Source organism: Crinia signifera, chromosome 4, assembly GCF_055691185.1.
Source record: "Crinia signifera chromosome 4, ASM5569118v1, whole genome shotgun sequence".
NCBI classification, from domain to species: domain Eukaryota; kingdom Metazoa; phylum Chordata; class Amphibia; order Anura; family Myobatrachidae; genus Crinia; species Crinia signifera.
This window is the reverse complement of record NC_139220.1, coordinates 65,858,670-65,879,456: the sequence shown is the minus strand read 5'-3', so window position 1 is coordinate 65,879,456 and position 20,787 is coordinate 65,858,670. Positions and strand designations below refer to the sequence as shown.

Here is a 20,787-nt window from a genome sequence, read left to right as displayed (position 1 = left end):
GCAATAAGCATATAGGTAAGCGCCACTTATGTGGCATAATATATAACCGGCATTACGATGTGTGGTATAATATGTATTAGGCATTATGGCATGTGTTATAATATGTAATAGGCATTACGATTGTGGCATAATGTGTAATAGGCATTACGGTACTTGTTTCCTAGCAGGGCGCCCAGATTTCTTACGTACGCAAACATAGTGAAATCGCATCGCATGGTACGTTTTTGCCGTGTGATGCGTGCGATGCATCGCATGCTACTATAACGCGGCATACGATGTGATTTCACTACGGAGAATAGCTCAGTACACATTTAGCATACTGGGCGCCCTGCTACATGTAATAGGAATTTGGTGTGTTAAAATGTGTTATGGGCACTACGGTGTGTGGCAATCATGTGTAATAGTATGCACACTATGACTGATTTTGGTGTCTGTGTGTGCGTGTGTGTGTGTGTGTGTGTGGGGTGGGGGTTACCAATTTGTTTACTAACACAGGGCACCAAAATGTCTACATATCTACATATGGTATTGCTGCTACTAAGCCCATTATGTGTTTTTTCATTGGGTGCCTTCAGCAGGCATTGAGGGCGCAAATTTTTAGTTTGCAGGGAGGGCGCCGAACATTCTAGCACCGGCCCTGTGTATAGAAAGATATAAACTGGTCATACTACCATATTTATTAACACATACAAAGTAGCAAATGTTTCCAAATAGCAACTTAAAAAAACCACATGCATTACAATTTTACTCAGATTCCTCCATACTATATATGTTTCCCCAAAAGAGATTGCTCCTTATGTTTTGATGAATATATTAATACAAATAAATTCTTAAAACCTTATAGATGGCATCAGAATAAATTTGAATGTATTATTAACCATTCTGCCTCCTTGTGATTTTTTTGTGCATAGTTTCCTTTGAACTATGCATACAGTATGTGTAAGTCATTATAGGGTATATATCCCTGGTTTAACCCAGACTATGGACTAGAAAATAATAGGGTGCATTTTTTTAGAATGTTCAACTTTTGGTCAAAAACAGCCTAAATTGCACTTTTAACAAAAATCGCATGTGTGATCGTGTGCAATTTGCGATAAACATTGAACTTTTTGCTGTGACTAAAAAAAAAAAAAAAGCACTTTAAATATTGCATCCATATGTTTTCAAAGAGAAAATATAAAAATTGTAAATGTAATAGGGTGGGATTTTTCAAATTGCACCCTAAACATTGCCAAAACTATGCACAAAGAAGTGAAATCTGTGCATGGTTCAAAGATCTCCGGGCTCTTTGAGCTGGCTCTGCTTTCCCAAATATGGGATGAAAAATTGTTTGGGTCCTCCAGTATTTAAGAAACCAGCACCGGGCTCTTGGACTGGTCCTGGTTCAACAAATACGGGAGACAAAGAGAGTAGGGGTCCTCTATATTTTGGAACCAGCTCCAGAACCAGCACCTGGCTCCAACAGCCAGCAGTGTAATGCCACAGCCAAAATGGCTGTATGCAAGGTCCCCTGGACAAAACATTATCAACCTCATTAGTCAGTCCTGGACAGGGTTTTTACCAAACAACCGCATACTCCCGTTACTAAAAAAATCCAACCTTTATTTAAAAAAATCGCACATTCCTGTTACAAAAATATTATTTCCAAAACTCTCAAGTAATTTCTGGCTTGATCCAAAAATGTACACTCTATTACATCTAAAAATCGCTTATGTTACATATGCTAAGTTTTTTTTTATTTTTGAACACATTTAAACACCTTTTTGTACATGATAACTCAGTTTATCATCTATGTAATGCACTATTCATTTTTTAACGTAGTCCCCATCCCTTTCCACGCATGTGCGCCAACGCTTGACGTGTCAGAGAAGAAAGTTGATGGTTGTTGTCGACACCAGGACAGAACGGCAGCTTTCACCTCATTGTCAGAGTTTAAGTGTTGACCCTTAAGGTGCTCTTTCATCTTTGGGAAGAGGGATACAGTGCCTGCACTTGAAGCCCGGACCACCTCTTCCCAAAGATGAAAGAGCACCTTAAGGGTCAACACTTCAACTCGATGACCAGTTGAAAGCTGTTCAGTCCTGGTGTCGACAACAACCACCAGCTTTCTTCTCCGACTCGCCAAACTGCTGGGTTTGCCTGACTCATCAAGCAATGGTGCACATGCGTGGAAAAGGATGGAGACTACATTAAAAAGTGAATAGTAAAATAGCGAATAAGTTATTGTGTACAATAGTGTCCAAAAATAAAAAACTTATAGCCATGGAGGCATTTACTTTTCATTCCAGTCTCGTATTGTCAGCAGCGCTGACAATTGTTGCTGCTGCTGCTGCACCGCGGCAGCAGAGTCCCGGCGCCCTTAGAAGGGTGTCCCGGGCACTTCCGCCCGGTGGTGCCGGGTCCCCTGGTGTCACTTCTGCCCGGCCGGGATGCAGTGTTCTGCCCGCCCGTGGGACACCAAATAAGGGGACACACAGGATGCATTGTCCGGCGGTTGCCTAGCAACTAGGTGACATCGGGTGGCGCGCGCCCAGCCAGCTGACTGTGATTCTAATCACAGTGGGCTGGGCGCACGGCGGGGGCTGATTGGCTGGGCTATCCCTTTTCAGGGATCTGGCCCAGCTCAGCCCCGCCAGTGATATTGGTCCTAGCAGAGAGTTTGGCTCCCTGCTGTCCTGTCCAGCCCAGTTCCCTGCTGTCCACTCTGGTTCTGTCCCGGTCCTGCCAGGCGTGGTCCTGTCAGAGTCTTGTCCTGCTTCAGTCTGGGTCCTGTCAAGTGTCTTGTTCTGCTGCAGTCTGGTTCCAGTCATCATCCATTTGCTGTCCTGGTCCAGTCACAGTCCAGCCGTGGTCCAGTCTCTATCCTATCCTGGTCCTGTCCTGAGCCGGTCTAGTCCTGGTCCCGTTCTGATCCGGTCCTGTCTTGGGCCCGTCTCAGTTCCGTTGTGGTTCAGTCGTTGTCCAGCCTTGGTATAGCCGTTGTCCAGCTGCTATCTTGCTGTGGTCTGCGTCCAGTCCTCGTCCGGTCTCAGTCCAGTCTTGGTCTGGTTCCGGTCCCATCTTGGTCCGGTCCTGGTCCAGTCTTGATCCAGTTCCATCTTGGTCAGCTTGGCACCATCCAGTCCTGCCAAGTCGCTCCCAGCATGAACGTTACCATCCTGTGCTGCCGGAGGGTTCGGTACGGTCAAGTAAGTGCTCCAGTGGAGCCTGGTTCCTTATTCTTTAAGTCTGCGGGCAAGCGGCCCTTTATCCTAAGTTATTATTATTATTATTATTGTCCTGCTTCAGCTCTCGGTGATTCAGAGAGGCCCACGGCTGGGGGTTCACGCCTGTTTTGGGGTACCTTCGCTTTAAGTGTACTATTTTATGTTGGCGTGTATTTTGTTTGGTGGCACCCCGTCGTTAATTGGTCCGGTGCCTGTGACTTGGTCACACTCCCAGTCCTTGGCCTGGTGCCGTTAGCCAGGGTGTCCTGTCCAGTTAGCGCCTGTAGTTAGATCTCCACTTGGTCCTGTCTCGGGCAGTCGCCGTAGACTTGTCATACCATAAAACCTGGTTACATCCGGGTTGGAGTGAGCTTAACTCGCTCCTTCGAATGTGGCGACTACAGGAGAAGCCTAGCAATCCGCAGTCTACAGTCACCTGTCTGAGGAGGCCAATAGAGTCAGTGTAGGATGTGATGTGGCCATCCTAAACCGCGGTCATGGCTGAGGGCTCAGCCCACCGCCATCGTCCACACATGCCTGTCTCGGTACTGAAACGGTGGGTTCACACCCAGATCCGTAACATTATCAACGGCCCTACCAATATATATATATATATATATATATATATATCTACAAAAGAAACGATAAGAGCAAGCGCACTATAGTGCATGAATCAATTTTAAACGATTTATTGAAGGGTACACAGAAGATAAAACAGGTAGCGGGGGTCACGTACCACAACAAGCGGCACTAGTCACTGCAGTAGAATCGCATGAACTGCTTCTCCCAGCAGTAGTATGTAGGAGAGGTTACACTCAAATGTGGCATCCACAGCAGCAGCGGTTGCGGTCTCACACCCCACAGGTTCAAGGTTCTTGGTCAGAGAAGACGCTAGGCCACGCCCCAACGCGTTTCGTCATCGACTTCGTCAGAGGGCTGGCCTAGCGTCCTTCTCTGATTCTATTTAACAGAGTAGGCTTGATTACAATCCTGGTAGCACCTGATCAGTTAACTCTCAATAACTACTACCGACCTGCGCTTTCAATGATAGCGCTCTATTTGCCTCAATTATTTGAACTTTCTTTATTTAAAAAACGGCTACCAAGATTATATCAACCTTAAAAACATATATAACAATCATTTGCACCCCAGTATTTACATAGGAACAATGTTGACAGGAATGGTATATAAGCATTTCATTACATAAAGCATTATACAATAATATATAAAAACAATTACAATTATAAAAATAGTATAAGACAATAAATATACAGATTCCCTCACATATAAATAGTGACGGAAATGACGGTACAAACACATCTAAAAATAATTTCTTCTTATATAGAAACAAGTTTTCATAAAAATATTTATGTGTTAGAACAAAGATATTTCCTGGAATGTTGAAAAAAGCAACAATGAATTATCCAACAGAATATAATGACAGCCAGGTGATTATATAGCAGCAAGTTTCTTTTTTGATCCCATGTTCATACAAAATCTACAGGCAAGAGATAAACAGCAGCGAGGATAATAATTTATTTTCAATTCCTGTGTATACACTAGATAAAAAACATATACGATAAAAAATATATATAAATATATAAATTAGCAGCATACAAGAAAAACATTTATCATATACAAGCTGCGGTTTTTTATACCAATATGGCAATAAAGGCCTGCTGGGTGCCAGCCATGGCCTGCAGGGTGTCAGCAATTGTCTGCTGGCTCCCAGCTATTGCCTGCTGGGTGCTGACAATACCCTGCATGACCTCCTCGGTCCTACGCAGCCGCTCTGATGCTAATTCTCCCTGCTGGCGAATCTGCCCAAGCATCTGCACCCACCTGTCCAAATCCGGTGTGGCCGTTGGCTGCTGCACATGGCTGCCACTGGTGGCAGGTGGCACTGACTCCTCCGCCTCCTCAAGAGATTCTCGACCAAACGGTGGGGATGCTGCTGAAAGAAAGAGAAACGTACAATTACAACACATTCCTGGAAAATTAGTACAAACTACTTATGCCATGCAAACAAATTACCTTCTAAAACAGCAGCAAAAACGTCCACTGGGGCCTCACTATCCATGTTGCTCACCCCCCGGACCTCCTCAATTGCTATACAGCACTCAGCCATCTCCTCTAGGGGGGTGAGCTTCAGGCGACCTGGCATGGGGCCAGCCCCAGAGGTGTGGCTGTGTTCCCACCGTTTGGTCATTTTTTTCTTGAGGTTGCTTTTGAAGTTGTGCCACCTGCAACCAAAGTTTACATATTACTACATGTCACTCCTGATGTTTGATGTAGCAGCCATTGCAATCTGCTACATATTACAACATGTGCTTCATTCCACATAACTTACATTATGTTAAACTATAAAACCAACCCTTAGAAGATACATTCACACTCACCCTCACCCTACAATAACTATAGACTAAGTGGCATGGCAATCATGTCTGTTGCTCCTAGCAACGTGACCGACCATTTACCAACTCCGTCTAACATCTATTAAAAACATTACTGGTCTTGTTCTGCTCAAATGTAACACACTTGAACTTGCCTCTTCTTCACATGCTCCACCTCACGAACTTGTGGAGCTACCGCATTAATCTCCAGTTATATCCTCCCAAATCTTCCATCTCCTTGTGTGTGTCAACCTCTCTTGTGGACACTCTATCCAATCCCGTGCACGGGGTACCAGTATGGCAAGCTCCTGCGGTTCGAATGCCATGTTCCTGCTGCTTGGTTCCTCTGTTGGCCTCTTTCGGCCACGCCCACGGCCACCAGTAGCTGTACTTGAAGTGCTGGCCAGGCTACTCTGTTGGGAAGCCACCTGCTGTGTTCCCAATGATTCTGCTGAGGCAGAAGATGGCCCAGCTGCAGATTGGGCATCTGTCGATTGGCCTGATGTTGCTGGGCCAGCTGCCTGCTCACCTCCCAATGGCTGGTCTCTGGTGAGGGGCACATAGGAGGTGCTGGAGTCCAGGCGAGCCAGGAGGCCCTGACACTCCTGTTCTCCCTCTGATTGAGAATCAGACATGTTTGCAACACCATTTTGTTTTTCTAGCACACCTTTATATACAATTTTCTGTCATTGGCGTACATCAGCCACACCCTGCGTTCTTTGGGGCAGCGTTCCGTATGGCAGCATACACCGTGCGGCGCTTAGGCCACGCCCATACCAGCGGACAAACAAAAGTCCAAAACCAGGCATACTTTGTAAGTCTGATTTTGTACTTATTGGCAGATTTGAACACCAATAAACACCTACAACTTTGGCCAGACATAAAATCTGTATGTGAATGTTCATTTGTACTGTGCACTTGTTTGGTATGTACAACAAATGACACTAACCCATTCCATATGTTCATCCAGTCCACAACTCATGCATTAGTAATCACTGCTTGCATCCAAATCACATGTGATAGGCCTATAAATATTGCCTTGATGCTAGGTACATAAATGGCACCATGGGAAAGGGAAAAGGTAAAGCACTGTTTTGTATGTTAGTGGTGTATTGCTTTCTGACCACTAAGGCTGACTAATGTAGTACCTTGTACAGATATGTGTAACTGTATATTGTGGCACACTATTTCACCTGTTGTTTTCTGCCATGTTTGGTGATTACATTGGTTTTCAAACTTCATTCACCCTGTCTGTTTGGAATATACTAAGTACTGCAAAGGTAAGCGCAGCGATGCCAACCTACAGCAAGTGTTGTTTGGCTATGCGATGTTTTAGCCGTTTGTTGTGGCGCATACACGCTGTTAATGTTAAAATGATCAATAAAGGTATTATAAAATTTCACTGTGAACAACCAATTACAAGACATGATTGGTTGAATTGTGCCATTGCTAAGATGGCGGCATATGGCAGAGCAGCCCCTTTTTCTGATGCGGAGCTCAGGACACTGGTCTCCGTTATGGAGAGAAGGCTGGGCCGTGCGGGGCCTTTTATAACAAATCGCCAGAAGCGTAGTGCTTATGCAGTGGCCCGCCGCCGCATATTCGCAAGCACCCAGGTGCGGAGGAGCATCGCCCAGCTGGAGCGGCAATGGTCAGACCTCAGGAGGCGACAGCCAGATTTGCTCCAGCAAATCAGGGGCAGGATTGCTCAATGTTAGTGTTTACACAATAAATGGACATTTTTATATGATTGCTTACATGAACTTTTTTAAGTCAATAAGGTAAACTGGCTGATCATGAGTTTAACATGCCATACACTATATGTGTGCTACTTCCTGTTTGACATCCAGTCATGTGGATATAATATGTAATTCTATAGGATTATTGATTGTGATGCATACAATGGGCCACATGTCACATCATAACTGCCATGTTACAGGCTGTGTTTGATAAAAGTCAGTAAGGAGCTGATTGGCTGGACATTTATCTTTACATATCACCCTTGCATTTATTGCTTGTTAAGGCTTAATACATTTGCCACAATGACCCCTAATTGGCACTAATGTTTCTTTTCTCCAACACAGCACGGGATCGAGCACGACAGGCCCGGGAGGAGGCAGAGGCGGGGCAGGCCCGGGAGGAGGTGACGGAGGAGATGGTGGAGGAGGTGGTGCCGGAGGAAGTGGAGGCGGAGGAGGTGCCGGAGGAAGCGGAGGCGGAGGAGGTGCCGGAGGAAGTGAAGGAGGTGGTGGAGGAGGAGGTGGTGGCGGAGGCCAGGGATGAAGAGGAGGAGGTGGAGCTGGAGGAGGCCTGTGAGGTGATGCAGGCGGCAGAAAGTGGTATGTATACATAATGCATCATTATTCATTTTTTCGACTACTATTTGTGTCACAACTGAAGGGCTGGATGAAGTCGTGTGGTGTGTAGCAACCGGAGACGGACCAGAGGAGGAAGGATTAAATCGTGCAGGTTTAATAATAGAATTCATAACTAGAACAATACACGCTTGAATACTTTGTTAAGTGGCAGTTTAGCAGTAATAAGAATTGAGCCGGCACGGCACTTTGTAAAGAAGAAAAAGTTAATTTAAACACTGACAGTTCAAGCACTGCTGACGGCAGGCTGGGGTCTTGGGAAATGAAGAAATCCGGAAAGAGAATGTACTTGATGGTAATGAGGGATCCTTGAAGACTGAAAGAAGATGGATGATGACAGAAGAATGGGAAGTTGCTTGGAAGCAGACGACTTGAAGAACTTAGGCCAGGAAGCTCAGGGATGCAGGCAGAGACCAGACTGTGGAGAGATCTGGCAGCGATGGGGTTAAGCTGAATCGAGACCAACACAGAGCACTGAAGCAAGGCACCAAGTCAGGAGAGGTGAGTCAGAGAGCCGGAGTCAGCTGGGAGCTGTGAACGCCTCTGGAGACTCTTTGTACTGACACTGAACAGGCCTAGGCAGATCCCCTATATCCCTAGAGGGCGGCTGCCATTGGCTGTCAGGTCAGTATGGGCGGAAACCTCAGACAAGGACCAATCTGCTATTTGCCCTTAATCAAGATGGCGGCGCCGGCCTCCCGGCGCCCCTACAGCACATACCGCTACACTTGCTGGCGTCCCACGCTGCCTGCTGCCCACCAGACTGCCGCTGCCTGCTGCCGCGGAGGCCACTACACGCTAGCCGACGGCGGGCACGAACGGGTGAGTAGTAAGCCCGCCGTGCACCGCCGCGGCTGCGTGTGACAGTACCCCCCCTTTCTGGGTGACCCCAGGGCACCTACGCACCTTGTGTGGATTTCTTTGAAAGAACTGTCTCACCAGACGAGGAGCATGAAGATCTGCAGCATCAACCCAGGAATTCTCTTCAGGACCGAATCCAAGCCACTCTACCAGATACTGAAGATGGGTATTGCGGCAACGTGAGTCGATAATGCGCCTCACCTCGAACTCTGTTTCTCTTTCCGAGCCAATCTTGGGCGGTTTAGGCACCTTCTTCTGATATAAGTTCAAACGCAAAGGTTTCAGAAGAGACACATGGAACGAACTTGATATTTTGAAGGAAGGAGGGAGCTGTAGTCTGTAGGCCACCGGATTAATCACCTGAGTGATCGGGTACGGCCCGATGAACCGAGGAGCCAGCTTCATGGACGGTAACCGAAGGCGTATATGGCGGGTAGACAGCCATACTCGATCTCCAACCTTCAACTTAGGAGCTGCTCTTCTTTTCCTGTCCGCCATCCTTTTATATCGAGCGGATGCTTTGAGGAGAGCTGTATGGACGTCTGACCAGATCTTTGCAAACCGTTGTAGGGAAGAAGCAGCTGCAGGGACTTCGGACAATGATAGATCTGAGAACTCCGGAGATCGGGGATGCTTGCCAAAGACAGTGAAAAAGGGAGTGGTGCCGGAGGAAGAATGATAAGAATTGTTGTGCGCAAATTCCGCCCAAGGCAGAAGGTCTACCCAGTCGTCTTGAGAGGAAGAGACGAACAAACGAATGAAGGCCTCCAAGTCTTGGTTGACTCGTTCTGTCTGCCCGTTGGTTTGTGGATGGAAAGCAGTGGAGAACTTGAGCTTGACTTGAACAGCAGAACAGAGGGCCCTCCAAAACTTTGTGACGAACTGCACGCCACGGTCAGAAATAACCTCTTTGGGCAACCCATGGAGTTTGAAGATGGTGGAAATGAAGAGCTGAGCCAACACTGGAGCAGATGGAAGACCTTTCAATGGGAAGAAGTGCACCATCTTTGAAAAGCGGTCGACCACCACCCAAATTACTGTATGCCCTTTGGAGGGGGGAAGTTCGCAGATAAAGTCCATAGACAGGTGGGACCATGGTTCTGTTGGTATGGCTAGAGGTAGAAGAGGACCGACAGGAGACGTTCTGGAGGACTTATGCTGAGCGCACTTTACACAGGAAGCGACAAAGGAGTTTACATCGCGACGGATGGTAGGCCACCAGTATGACCGCAACAGGAACATTAAGGTCTTCTGTGCCCCGGTATGCCCTGCGAAACGGGAAGCGTGTGCCCAGGACAGCACTCTCTTCCGGAGATTGAGAGGAACGAAGGTCTTGCCTGGTGGAGGTGAAGGCTGGACTGTTACTTGAGCAAAGACCAGAGGATCGAGGATGGGTCGAGGAGGAGTCTCAAGATCAGCGGAAGTTTCAAAAGAGCGTGAAAGGGCATCGGCCTTGGCATTCATCGTCCCGGGTCTGAATTTGATTTGAAAATCGAAGCGTTCGAAGAACATGGCCCAGCGGGCTTGACGAGCTGTAAGACATTGGGCCTGCTTGAGGAATGAGAGGTTCTTATGGTCGGAGTACACCGTAATTTTATGTCGTGCCCCCTCCAGGAGGTACCGCCACTCCTCCAACGCTGATTTGACTGCCAGTAACTCCTGCTCTCCAATGGGGTAATTCTTCTCCGCTGGAAGAAACTTCTTGGAAAAGAAGGCACAGGGATGAAGCACCTGGTCCTCCCCTCTCTGCGACAAGATTGCCCCTACCCCCTCTGAGGATGCGTCCACCTCAAGAATAAAGGGTTTGTCGAGGTTTGGCTGGAGAAGGATTGGGGCGGAGACAAAAGCATCCTTTAGTTGTTGGAAGGCTTGAGAGGCTTCAGGTGACCACTGACTTGGATCAGAACCCTTACGGGTTAGAGCAGTAAGAGGTGCAGCAAGGGTGGAGAAGTTCCGGATGAAACGACGATAGTAATTTGAAAAGCCCAGGAACCTCTGGATGCCTTTGAGCGTGGTGGGCGCTGTCCAGTCTAAGATGGCTCTTACTTTCTCTGGATCCATCTCTATCCCAGTGCTGGAGAGGATGTGGCCAAGGAATGGAATGGAGGTAACCTCAAAGACGCACTTGTCTAGCTTGCAGAATAATTTATTTTGGCGAAGGCGCCGCAAGACCTCAGCTACTGTTTGCCGATGGAGATGGAGGTTCGATGAGAAGATGAGAATGTCATCGAGATACACCACAATGGAATGATACAATAAATCTCGAAATATGTAATTTACAAATTGTTGGAAGACGGCTGGAGCGTTGCAAAGACCAAAGGGCATCACCAGGTATTCATAGTGGCCGTCTCGGGTGTTGAACGCCGTCTTCCACTTATCTCCAGATCGTATACGGATCAAGTTGTACGCCCCTCTTAAATCCAGTTTAGTAAAGATGGAAGCCCCTCGGATTTTGTCGAATAATTCGGTGATCAGAGGCAAAGGATAGCGGTTCTTGACCGTGATATCGTTCAGGCCCCTGTAGTCGATACACGGGCAGAGGGTTCCATCCTTTTTTTTCACAAAGAAAAACCCCGCTCCGGCTGGCGAAGTTGACGGGCGAATGAACCCCTTATCCAATTTCTCTCGAATGTAGTCAGACATGACTTTGGTCTCTGGCAGAGACAAGGGGTAGATGTAGCCCCGTGGTGGGAACTTCCCAGGTATCAACTCTATCGGACAGTCCCAGGAACGATGAGGCGGCAGGGTATCGGCACCTCCTTTGCTGAAGACGTCAGAAAAAGAAAGATATGGTGTGGGTAACGACAAGGGTGGAGCTGGTGAAGACGAAAGACTGGAACCTCCTACTTCTTGAGGATTAGTTTGATGGAGTGGAATGACACGAGGCATGCAAGTAGTTAGGCAGTTCGTACCCCAGGCTGTGATCTCCATACTGGTCCAATCAATATGAGGGTTGTGCTTAGGCCCAGGACTACCTGGTGTGAGGACTGAGGAAGGACAAAAAATTCTAGAGTCTCTTGATGTAAGGCACCGACGAGAACTGTCACTGGATCGGTTTGAAGGGTGATTTGCCCGCTGCTGATGCGACTCCCATCTACTGCAGTGAGAGCCAACGGATGGGCCAAAGGTTGCACCGTCAAGGAATGTTGAAGAACGAAAGAGGAAGAAAGGAAGTTCCCGGCTGCTCCGGAATCTAGTAGAGCCTGGACCTTGATTTTTCCCTGAGGGCACACAAGAGTAACAGGAATGGTGGGCACAGTTGAAGAGGGAGATGAAAGCAGAACTCCTAACCTGGCCTCCCTCGGGGAGGTTAGGAGCGGTTGTTTCCCGGACGCAGTGGGCAGGAAGACAACAGATGAGCGGGAGAACCGCAGTACATGCAAAGATTCTCACGACGTCTACGGGATTTTTCTTCAAAGGAAAGCCGAGAGCGGTTGATCTGCATGGGTTCGTCTGGTGGTGTGGTTGTGGAGGACCCAGGTCTAGGAACAGGAACAGCGTTGGTGGTGAGACGAGGGCGGAGACGGTCAGAGCGATTTCTCTCTAGTTGACGCTCCTGCATCCGTAGATCTACTTTGTTGCACAAGGAGATGAGTTCAGCCAAAGTAGCAGGAGAGTCATGGGTAGTTAATTCGTCCTTGATACGACCTGCCAGCCCATTCCAGAAGGCGGAGACGAGAGCCTCTTCGTTCCACTTTAGTTCCGAAGCCAGAGTCTGGAACTGCACAGCATATTGTCCCACTGAGCGACTACCCTGGCGAATTCTCAGGATCTCAGTAGCGGCAGACGACACTCTGCCAGGTTCGTCGAAGATGTGACGGAAAGAGGTAATAAAAGCTTCATAGTAATTGAGCAGGGGATCAGCACGTTCCCAGAGAGGGGACACCCAGTCCAAAGCTGACCCTGCTAGGAGAGACACAATATAAGCCACCTTTGCCTTGGAAGTAGGAAAGTGAGAAGACTGTAAGGTCAAATGCACATCGCATTGGTTCAGAAACCCACGGCATCCTTTCGGAGAACCATCATATTTGCTGGGGGTTGGTAATTGCATGTGATGAGGAACTATTGGTCCAGGTGTAGGAACAGGGACTGGAACCTCTAGAGCTGGAGCCACAGAAACTGAGGGAGCCGCCTGGGGCTGAGCCAAGACCTGAAGGAATTGAGCCACTTGACGTTGGGTAGCCTCCACTTGCTCCAGACGAGCCATGATGCTGTGAATTGCGTCCGCCATGGAAGCCTGTTCTTCACCCGACTCCATCGGTGTCAGTACAAACTGTCACAACTGAAGGGCTGGATGAAGTCGTGTGGTGTGTAGCAACCGGAGACGGACCAGAGGAGGAAGGATTAAATCGTGCAGGTTTAATAATAGAATTCATAAATAGAACAATACACGCTTGAATACTTTGTTAAGTGGCAGTTTAGCAGTAATAAGAATTGAGCCGGCACGGCACTTTGTAAAGAAGAAAAATTTCATTTAAACAATGACAGTTCAAGCACTGCGGACGGCAGGCTGGGGTCTTGGGAAATGAAGAAATCCGGAAAGAGAATGTACTTGATGGTAATGAGGGATCCTTGAAGACTGAAAGAAGATGGATGATGACAGAAGAATGGGAAGTTGCTTGGAAGCAGACGACTTGAAGAACTTAGGCCAGGAAGCTCAGGGATGCAGGCAGAGACCAGACTGTGGAGAGATCTGGCAGCGATGGGGTTAAGCTGAATCGAGACCAACACAGAGCACTGAAGCAAGGCACCAAGTCAGGAGAGGTGAGTCAGAGAGCCGGAGTCAGCTGGGAGCTGTGAACGCCTCTGGAGACTCTTTGTACTGACACTGAACAGGCCTAGGCAGATCCCCTATATCCCTAGAGGGCGGCTGCCATTGGCTGTCAGGTCAGTATGGGCGGAAACCTCAGACAAGGACCAATCTGCTATTTGCCCTTAATCAAGATGGCGGCGCCGGCCTCCCGGCGCCCCTACAGCACATACCGCTACACTTGCTGGCGTCCCACGCTGCCTGCTGCCCACCAGACTGCCGCTGCCTGCTGCCGCTGACCTGGAGGCCACTACACGCTAGCCGACGGCGGGCGCAAACGGGTGAGTAGTAAGCCCGCCGCGCACCGCCGCGGCTGCGTGTGACAATTTGCTATGTAGCACTGGTGATTCAATTGTGTTTTACAATAGTATAAAGTCATAAAACAAACTGGGTACCAACAGACACACTTAGGGGTTAGATAGGGTGTCAAAGTCATCCCTTTCATCCTGGACACATGTTAATTACACAGGTTCTGGGGATGGCTTTCAGCTCGATTTGAACTGCCACTGAACCTGTGTACTTAATCTGTATCCTGGATTAAAGGGATGACGTGCTCATCTAAGGGTTACATGTCCCTGCTGCAAGCGTACAATCTGTAGCCTCATATAGGTGAATAGAGTTTACAGTTGATTGATATTTCTAAACTAGATTAAGTATGGCATAAATGGAGTATGGACAGGCGTGGCTTAGAATGGAGTCACAAGTGGTCAGTGCCCCTGGGCCCTCCTCTAGCTAGACACCCCCTGTGGTTTGCATGTATTTTTGCAAACATAATTGTTGGTTGATTTTGTCTTAATAATGATTTTGTGCATGGGAGTGGGTTAGTGCTGCAGCTTCACCTACCTGGCATTATGACAATGATTTATGGAGCAGACCATCAGCAGCCAAGCCATCCATGATTGCACAAATGTACTGTGCATTCCTGAGAGTTGACTAAGTCCCATGCCACGTTGCATCAGAGAACAGACACTGAGTGTTTTTTGATGAGTTGTTATTGGTGGAGCTCATTACATGCTTCTCATAGCTTAGTCATGGGTGGGTTGGGATTCAGAAGGAGCACAATGACTGTGAGGTGTTCTACAGAGTAAAGGGTAGAGGGACAAAAACAGACTTTCCATTTAGTATGTATGCATGTATGTATAGATGTATGTGTCATATATATTTATATATGTCTCTCTCTCTCTCTCTCTCTATATATATATATATATACACACACATGTCACCTTGCATTTATTAGATTTATGTATGACTATGTTAAATGTATTCATGATTATCATTACTAATTTTACCCCCTTTAACATACCCACAGATGAGCCTACCCAAGCAGATGAGGGTGTACGTGGGGCCCTCCTGAGACTCCGGGAACACCTGCACCTGGTCCTGGCGGATCTGCAGGACCTTACTGACCTGCTGCTTTGATTTTTTTTCCCACTTTTTTATGTTAAATTATTTTGTTTAAAAAATAAATTGTTGATTACAGTTAGAAGTTGTCTGTGTGTTTTTTTTATATTAAACAGTATATGTGTAAATTGTTTAGAATATTTGTAAGTAGCAAAAGGTACATACTGTATATAGATGTATGTTATTGTAGTGTGCAGATCCTTGCAATACACAAATGTACTATAATTGTAGAGCAATTAACATTATCCAAACAACAAAATACACACACACACTGTGTTTATACCTGTTGTTAAGTTTCCTTTAGTGTGTGTTAGTAGTAATTAGCACATTGTAGAATATTGCATTTCACGTGCAATTATGATATAATATGCATACATAAAACCTAGATAAAGGGGTGACAATGAATATATAGCACTTCACATGATGTAAGGGTTAATGTCTATAATGAATGTGGTAGTAATGTGTTTAAGTATGTATTAGGATTTAATTGATTCCAATTCCAAACAAACACTTTTTAATGAGGTTGCCTAATTGCATAAGTGGGTCATGTGACCAATTTCGGAGTTCAGATAATAGTGGTTAGTTTTGCGAAAATACACCGCATCGGTGCGTACGGGCAGGTTCCCGTCAATTCTGACGCTGTAAGACCGTGCAAACGCTGTAAAACCGTGCAGAATATGTGTGTGTCCACCGCACACGCAAGGTTTGGATGTCGTCTGTAAACACGCCCTGTTCTTCTAGTGGGAGTCCGTCCGTATGCAGAGGTCCGGTGGGCGTTTCTTTGGACGATGTCCGCACAGCGTGGCATGCGGACCGCTCCGAAAGAATTCGGAAATTTACGCACCAACCAGAATAACCTCCAACGTCATATTGTCTGAAATAGAAAGAATGGAGGTGATCTGCAATATTAGGAATATCATTCTTCTTATGACCAATAAAATAAGAATGGAGACAGAAATGCAACTAGCCATCTAATATCACAATTTACTAGCTACAAGAAAGTGTGCCTTAATCTATACTGTATCTCACATCATTGGTCAGCGCTCCCTTTTAGAATTATCTTTGTTTTTAACTTTATCCCAAGACAATGCCTTAACTGTATTTTTTATTAAAATCCCCAATGCATATTTTCAATGAGTTTTATAATCTTTGTTCACTCACTGTTATGTTGGGGGAAATGCTACAGATATAGAGGGGCACAATTAGAAATGGGCATATACAAAATAATAAACTTTATATTCAAATGATTGCACTAGTCCCAAGCAGAATTGTAATGAGGATAGAGTAAATGGAGCATGTGCTCCAGATGCCAGCTACTCAATTAAAAAGTCAATTGTAATGGACATTTTGGGCATTACAGTGTGGCATAATGTGAATTGTGAGCACTACTGAGTGGTGTAAAGTGAATAAGGGTCACTGCTGTGTAGTGCAATGTCAATTGTGAGCACTATTGGCTGGTTTAACAGGAATAAGAGGCCCTACTGTGTGGCATAATGTTAATTGTGAGCACTACTGTGTGGTATAATATGGAAAGAGGCACAGCTGTGTGGAATACTGTGAATTTTGAGTACTACTGTGTGGTGTAACAAATAAGAGACAATACTGTGTGTCATACTGAGTTTAAGAGTAATGCAGCATATATTAGGGTTGTGTTACATTCCCCCTTTCTGTATTACACAAAATTCTTAAAAGGAGATCTTTTATTTCTTTTCGGTACTTGTATACTAGCACGGCGCCCTTCGCATCGCAGACCATAAGGCATACGATGGTATGCGATGCGATGTTGCGCGATGGCAGGCGATGTTATACAATTTTAAATTGTATACCATCGCATTGTATGCCATTGTATCGCATATACAATGGTATGCGATTTAAAATTGTATAAGCACCCTAATGGGTTTTTCAATGTTAAAAGTGCCCCCTATTAGATAATTAAACGTCATGGGTGCTTACTATGTTAAAAGCACCCCCAACGGCACCCCCACTATCAACGTTAACCCGAAACATGGCGAGGGGCGGCGGTACGCGTCCTCCGACCTTTTCATACCCCCACTATCCACGTTGGCATGGAGTTGATTTTATATAGTGGTGATTTTATATAGTATTACGTAGCGAGCCACCGTGCCCGCAGCCTGGTGAGCCCGCAAGGGGCTTTGTTTGAGCTCGCCATGTTGTCTGCGTCCGGCCAGTCCGGATACCAACGTCGGGATAATGACTGTTGGGATCCCGACTGTCGGACCCCTATACCACACCCCCTAAAATTTGCTTCTTTTTTCTTCCAGTACAGATACGGACTGTCTGACATGCCTAATTGGATGCTGTCACCAATGTAATCCTCCGCTAGTTTTTCAATGGGGACAGCATCGTATGCAGTGACAGCAGACATGTCAGCAATTGTTGGCAGGTATTTCAGTCTGGACCTGATGTCCAAACTCACTCCTGTCTGCCCTGCATCGCCGCCAGTGGGTCAGTTAGGAAATCTTAGTTGTTCTCTCGCAGCCACAGTTGTGGGAGAAAATGAAGGAGGAGCTGTTGCCGTGTCACGTTCTGCTTCAGATGACAATCTCCTGACCAGCATGTCTTTGCACCTCTGTAGAATTGTGTCCACCAGAAACCGAGACACAACATACAGTAGGCTTAAGGTGGCCAAAAATGTAGTGCTCTGACTTTAACAGACTGATCACCCTCATATCCTGGCAAAGTGTATGAAGAGAAAAACCACTATATTCTAGTGTCATAGAGAAGTCATTAAGAAAAGAATCCAACATAATATGTCTTGGAAATGATACATTAAAAGGGAGCCATAGATGCAATCAAACCAGGTGTATCACCTGTAGCCACGTACAAAGGAAGATAGACAAAATAAATTTGCTATAAATGAATTCATAAATTGCAATTCAACATATTGCACTGATGTATTGCAATGTACACGTGGCCTTCAATATGTTGGCCACACTACAAGAACATTAAAAGATAGATTTAGAGAACATCATTTAAATAAAAGGAAAAACTTTCCCCACCACAGTGTCTCCAGACCCATAGCCGAATACCATCAAGGTAATATTGAGGGGCTACAATTATTTGGGGTTCATCATGTAAGAACAACAGAAAGAGGGGGCATTTTGGATATTCCAAATGCAAACTTTGACACCCATGGGATTGAATGATAATATATATTGAGTCATTTATATTAGAGTGGTAAAATATTAGGGAAATCAGTGTTACATGATATTTTTTTTGGTACTTAATTCCCAAAAGGGAACAGGAGACTGCGCTGTTTATTAAATGAGTTTCTCTTTTGCCATGGATGAGTTCAAATGATCAGGAACAATGGAGACTGTTGCAGTTAAAAGCAATAATTTGCAATTTATTTTATATAAACATTAGATATGAATACTAAAAAGAGTATATATAGGCGGCCATTTATAACATTTGGTGTACTAGTACATTACATCAATATGCATACAAAGAAAAAGAAAAAAACACATCAAAAAATATATATAATAAAAATATATTGAATAAAATATATAATACTTTGAAAAGTGGAGAAAGCCACGAGACTTCCAGCAGATATTTGTATATAATCTTTTTCTGTGTATTCCCGCAGTCAGACTCTCAACAATATATATAGAATCCAAATAAACTGGCACTCCCGGGCTTAGGTGTAGGCCAAAGTGGCTTGCCCCGGTGCCTGCAATAAGGAACCTTGCTGTTCCGTTGATACAATTCCAGACAAAGGGCACTCGAGGACTTCAGATGTGGTGAAAACAAAGGACTGGTTTATTTCTCAGTCATAGGTTATGTCAACGTTTCGGGGTCTCCCCCGTCGTCAGGACAGAAAAGGTGAATGAACATGGAGCAAACAACACAGATATTTATAAGCTTAAGACATACTTACCCCCTCTTGCAGAAAGCACACACTTCGCGACCCCCAGGCTTGATTTCCGGGTGCGATCGCACGCTGGTGACGTCACCGCTACTCACAGCGCCGTCTGACAGGCGCATCACTGCGGCTCCGTCCTGGGGTCACGTGGGGCTAGCTGCTGGGGAGTCAAACGAGTGATTAGTGTCATAGCAACAGTAAACAAATTGCATAAATGAACAAGAGTCACAGTGTACTATAGCGGCTTCCAATATACTACATACATTTAAGAGGAAACCTAAAACGAAGTGCAACAAAAATACGGCAAATGGTGAGAAAAAACTGTGGATGAGTGACATCAGGTGAACAAAAAATATAGACATGTATAAGAAAAGACAAAATATTAAAAACCCTGTACTTCTAGGGACTGCGTAGAACGACTCGCAGTAAGGTGGAACATAGCTAGCTGTTGAAAAAAAGCAACACTAAACAAAAGTGTGCCACACATAGAGCACATGCATCAGATGGCTGCGTGTCAGAGCATGGGAGCAGGTTAGCCGTCGTGTCAGCATTAGGCAGGTGTCGACCATGTGTCGAAGGAACTGCGTGGCGTTGGCTACAGCCAGGCAGTGTAATGAAAGGCTGTGCAATGATATGCATATAGCTGGCTGCAGCTGTTGCAAAGTGACAGAAAGATAAAACTGATGAAAAAGAGGTATATATTTATAAAAAAGAATGTAACCCCAGGCTGTCATTTAACCCCTTGGGAGCCAGAGTGCCCAACCTAAATATCCATTGACACTCGAGTTGAAGGAGTTTTTTTGACCGGTCTCCTCCACGAATGGAAGGGGGGACGTGGTCTATAATCTTATAGCGCAGCCTTGCCAGGCTGTGTTTAGCCATGGCAAAGTGCCGGGCCACCGGTTGTTGGCTTTTCCCTGATGTCATTGCTGCTCTGATGGCACTGCGATGCTGCGCCATGCGAACTTTAAAAGCACAATCTGTCTTGCCGACATAGTTAAGTCCGCACGGACATTAGATGACATAGACAACGAATTCTGTAGAACAGGTCAAGGGCCATTTGATTTTAAATTTTTTACCAATATAAGGGTGTGCAATATCTTTACATGCTACCAAATAGCCGCAGGTAATGCATCCAAGGCATTTATAACAACCAACCCTGTTAATGCGGCTGGACCGTATCTGGGTGTTAAAGTTGGTAATTTCAGTTTTAACTAACAGGTCTTTGAGGTTGGGTCCACGTGTATAGCTTGGCATTAATTTGGTATCTTTAAATACTGGTAAATCGGGATCTGTTCGAACGATATCCCACCACCTTTTGGCTTTGTGGGTGGTATTTTGGCTAGTGGTACAGAATTCGTTGACCCAAGGGATGCTAGGTTGTTTCTGGCTGCTGGTTTTGTTGGTAATGAGATCTTTACGGTTTTGTGCCATGGCTTTGGCTTTATACTGTAATAATTCATTAAGGGGATAGCCACGTTGTTTGAATTTGTCAATCATGATGTCAATTTGACTGGAAGCCTCCGTATCTAGGTCGGCAATCCTGCGGACTCTTAGGAATTGGGAGTAAGGGAGGCTTTTGACCGTGTTGCGGGGATGATGGCTGTCATGTCTTAATACTGTGTTGCGGTCAGTGGGTTTGACATACAGCGTGGTATGCAGACTGTCATTGCTGATTGAAATGGCCAAATCTAGAAAGGGAATCATGGTGGTGCTGGTGGACAGCGTGAGCTTGACGGGATGCTGTGAACAATTTTGAACGACTACAAATTCCTCTATGTAGCAGCGTTTATACATATCTATTTGAGTATTGACCGCCTGGTTATCAAGTAACTGGACTTTTTCCCACTGCCACATA

General features: G+C 45.8%; 1 protein-coding gene across 3 annotated transcripts in view; it reads right to left on the bottom strand.

The window, feature by feature from the left end:
• The window catches only part of FGF18 (fibroblast growth factor 18), a 359,051-nt gene that overhangs the window by 34,404 nt on the left and 303,860 nt on the right, over positions 1-20,787 (bottom strand). The gene's annotated exons all lie outside the window — the stretch shown is intronic.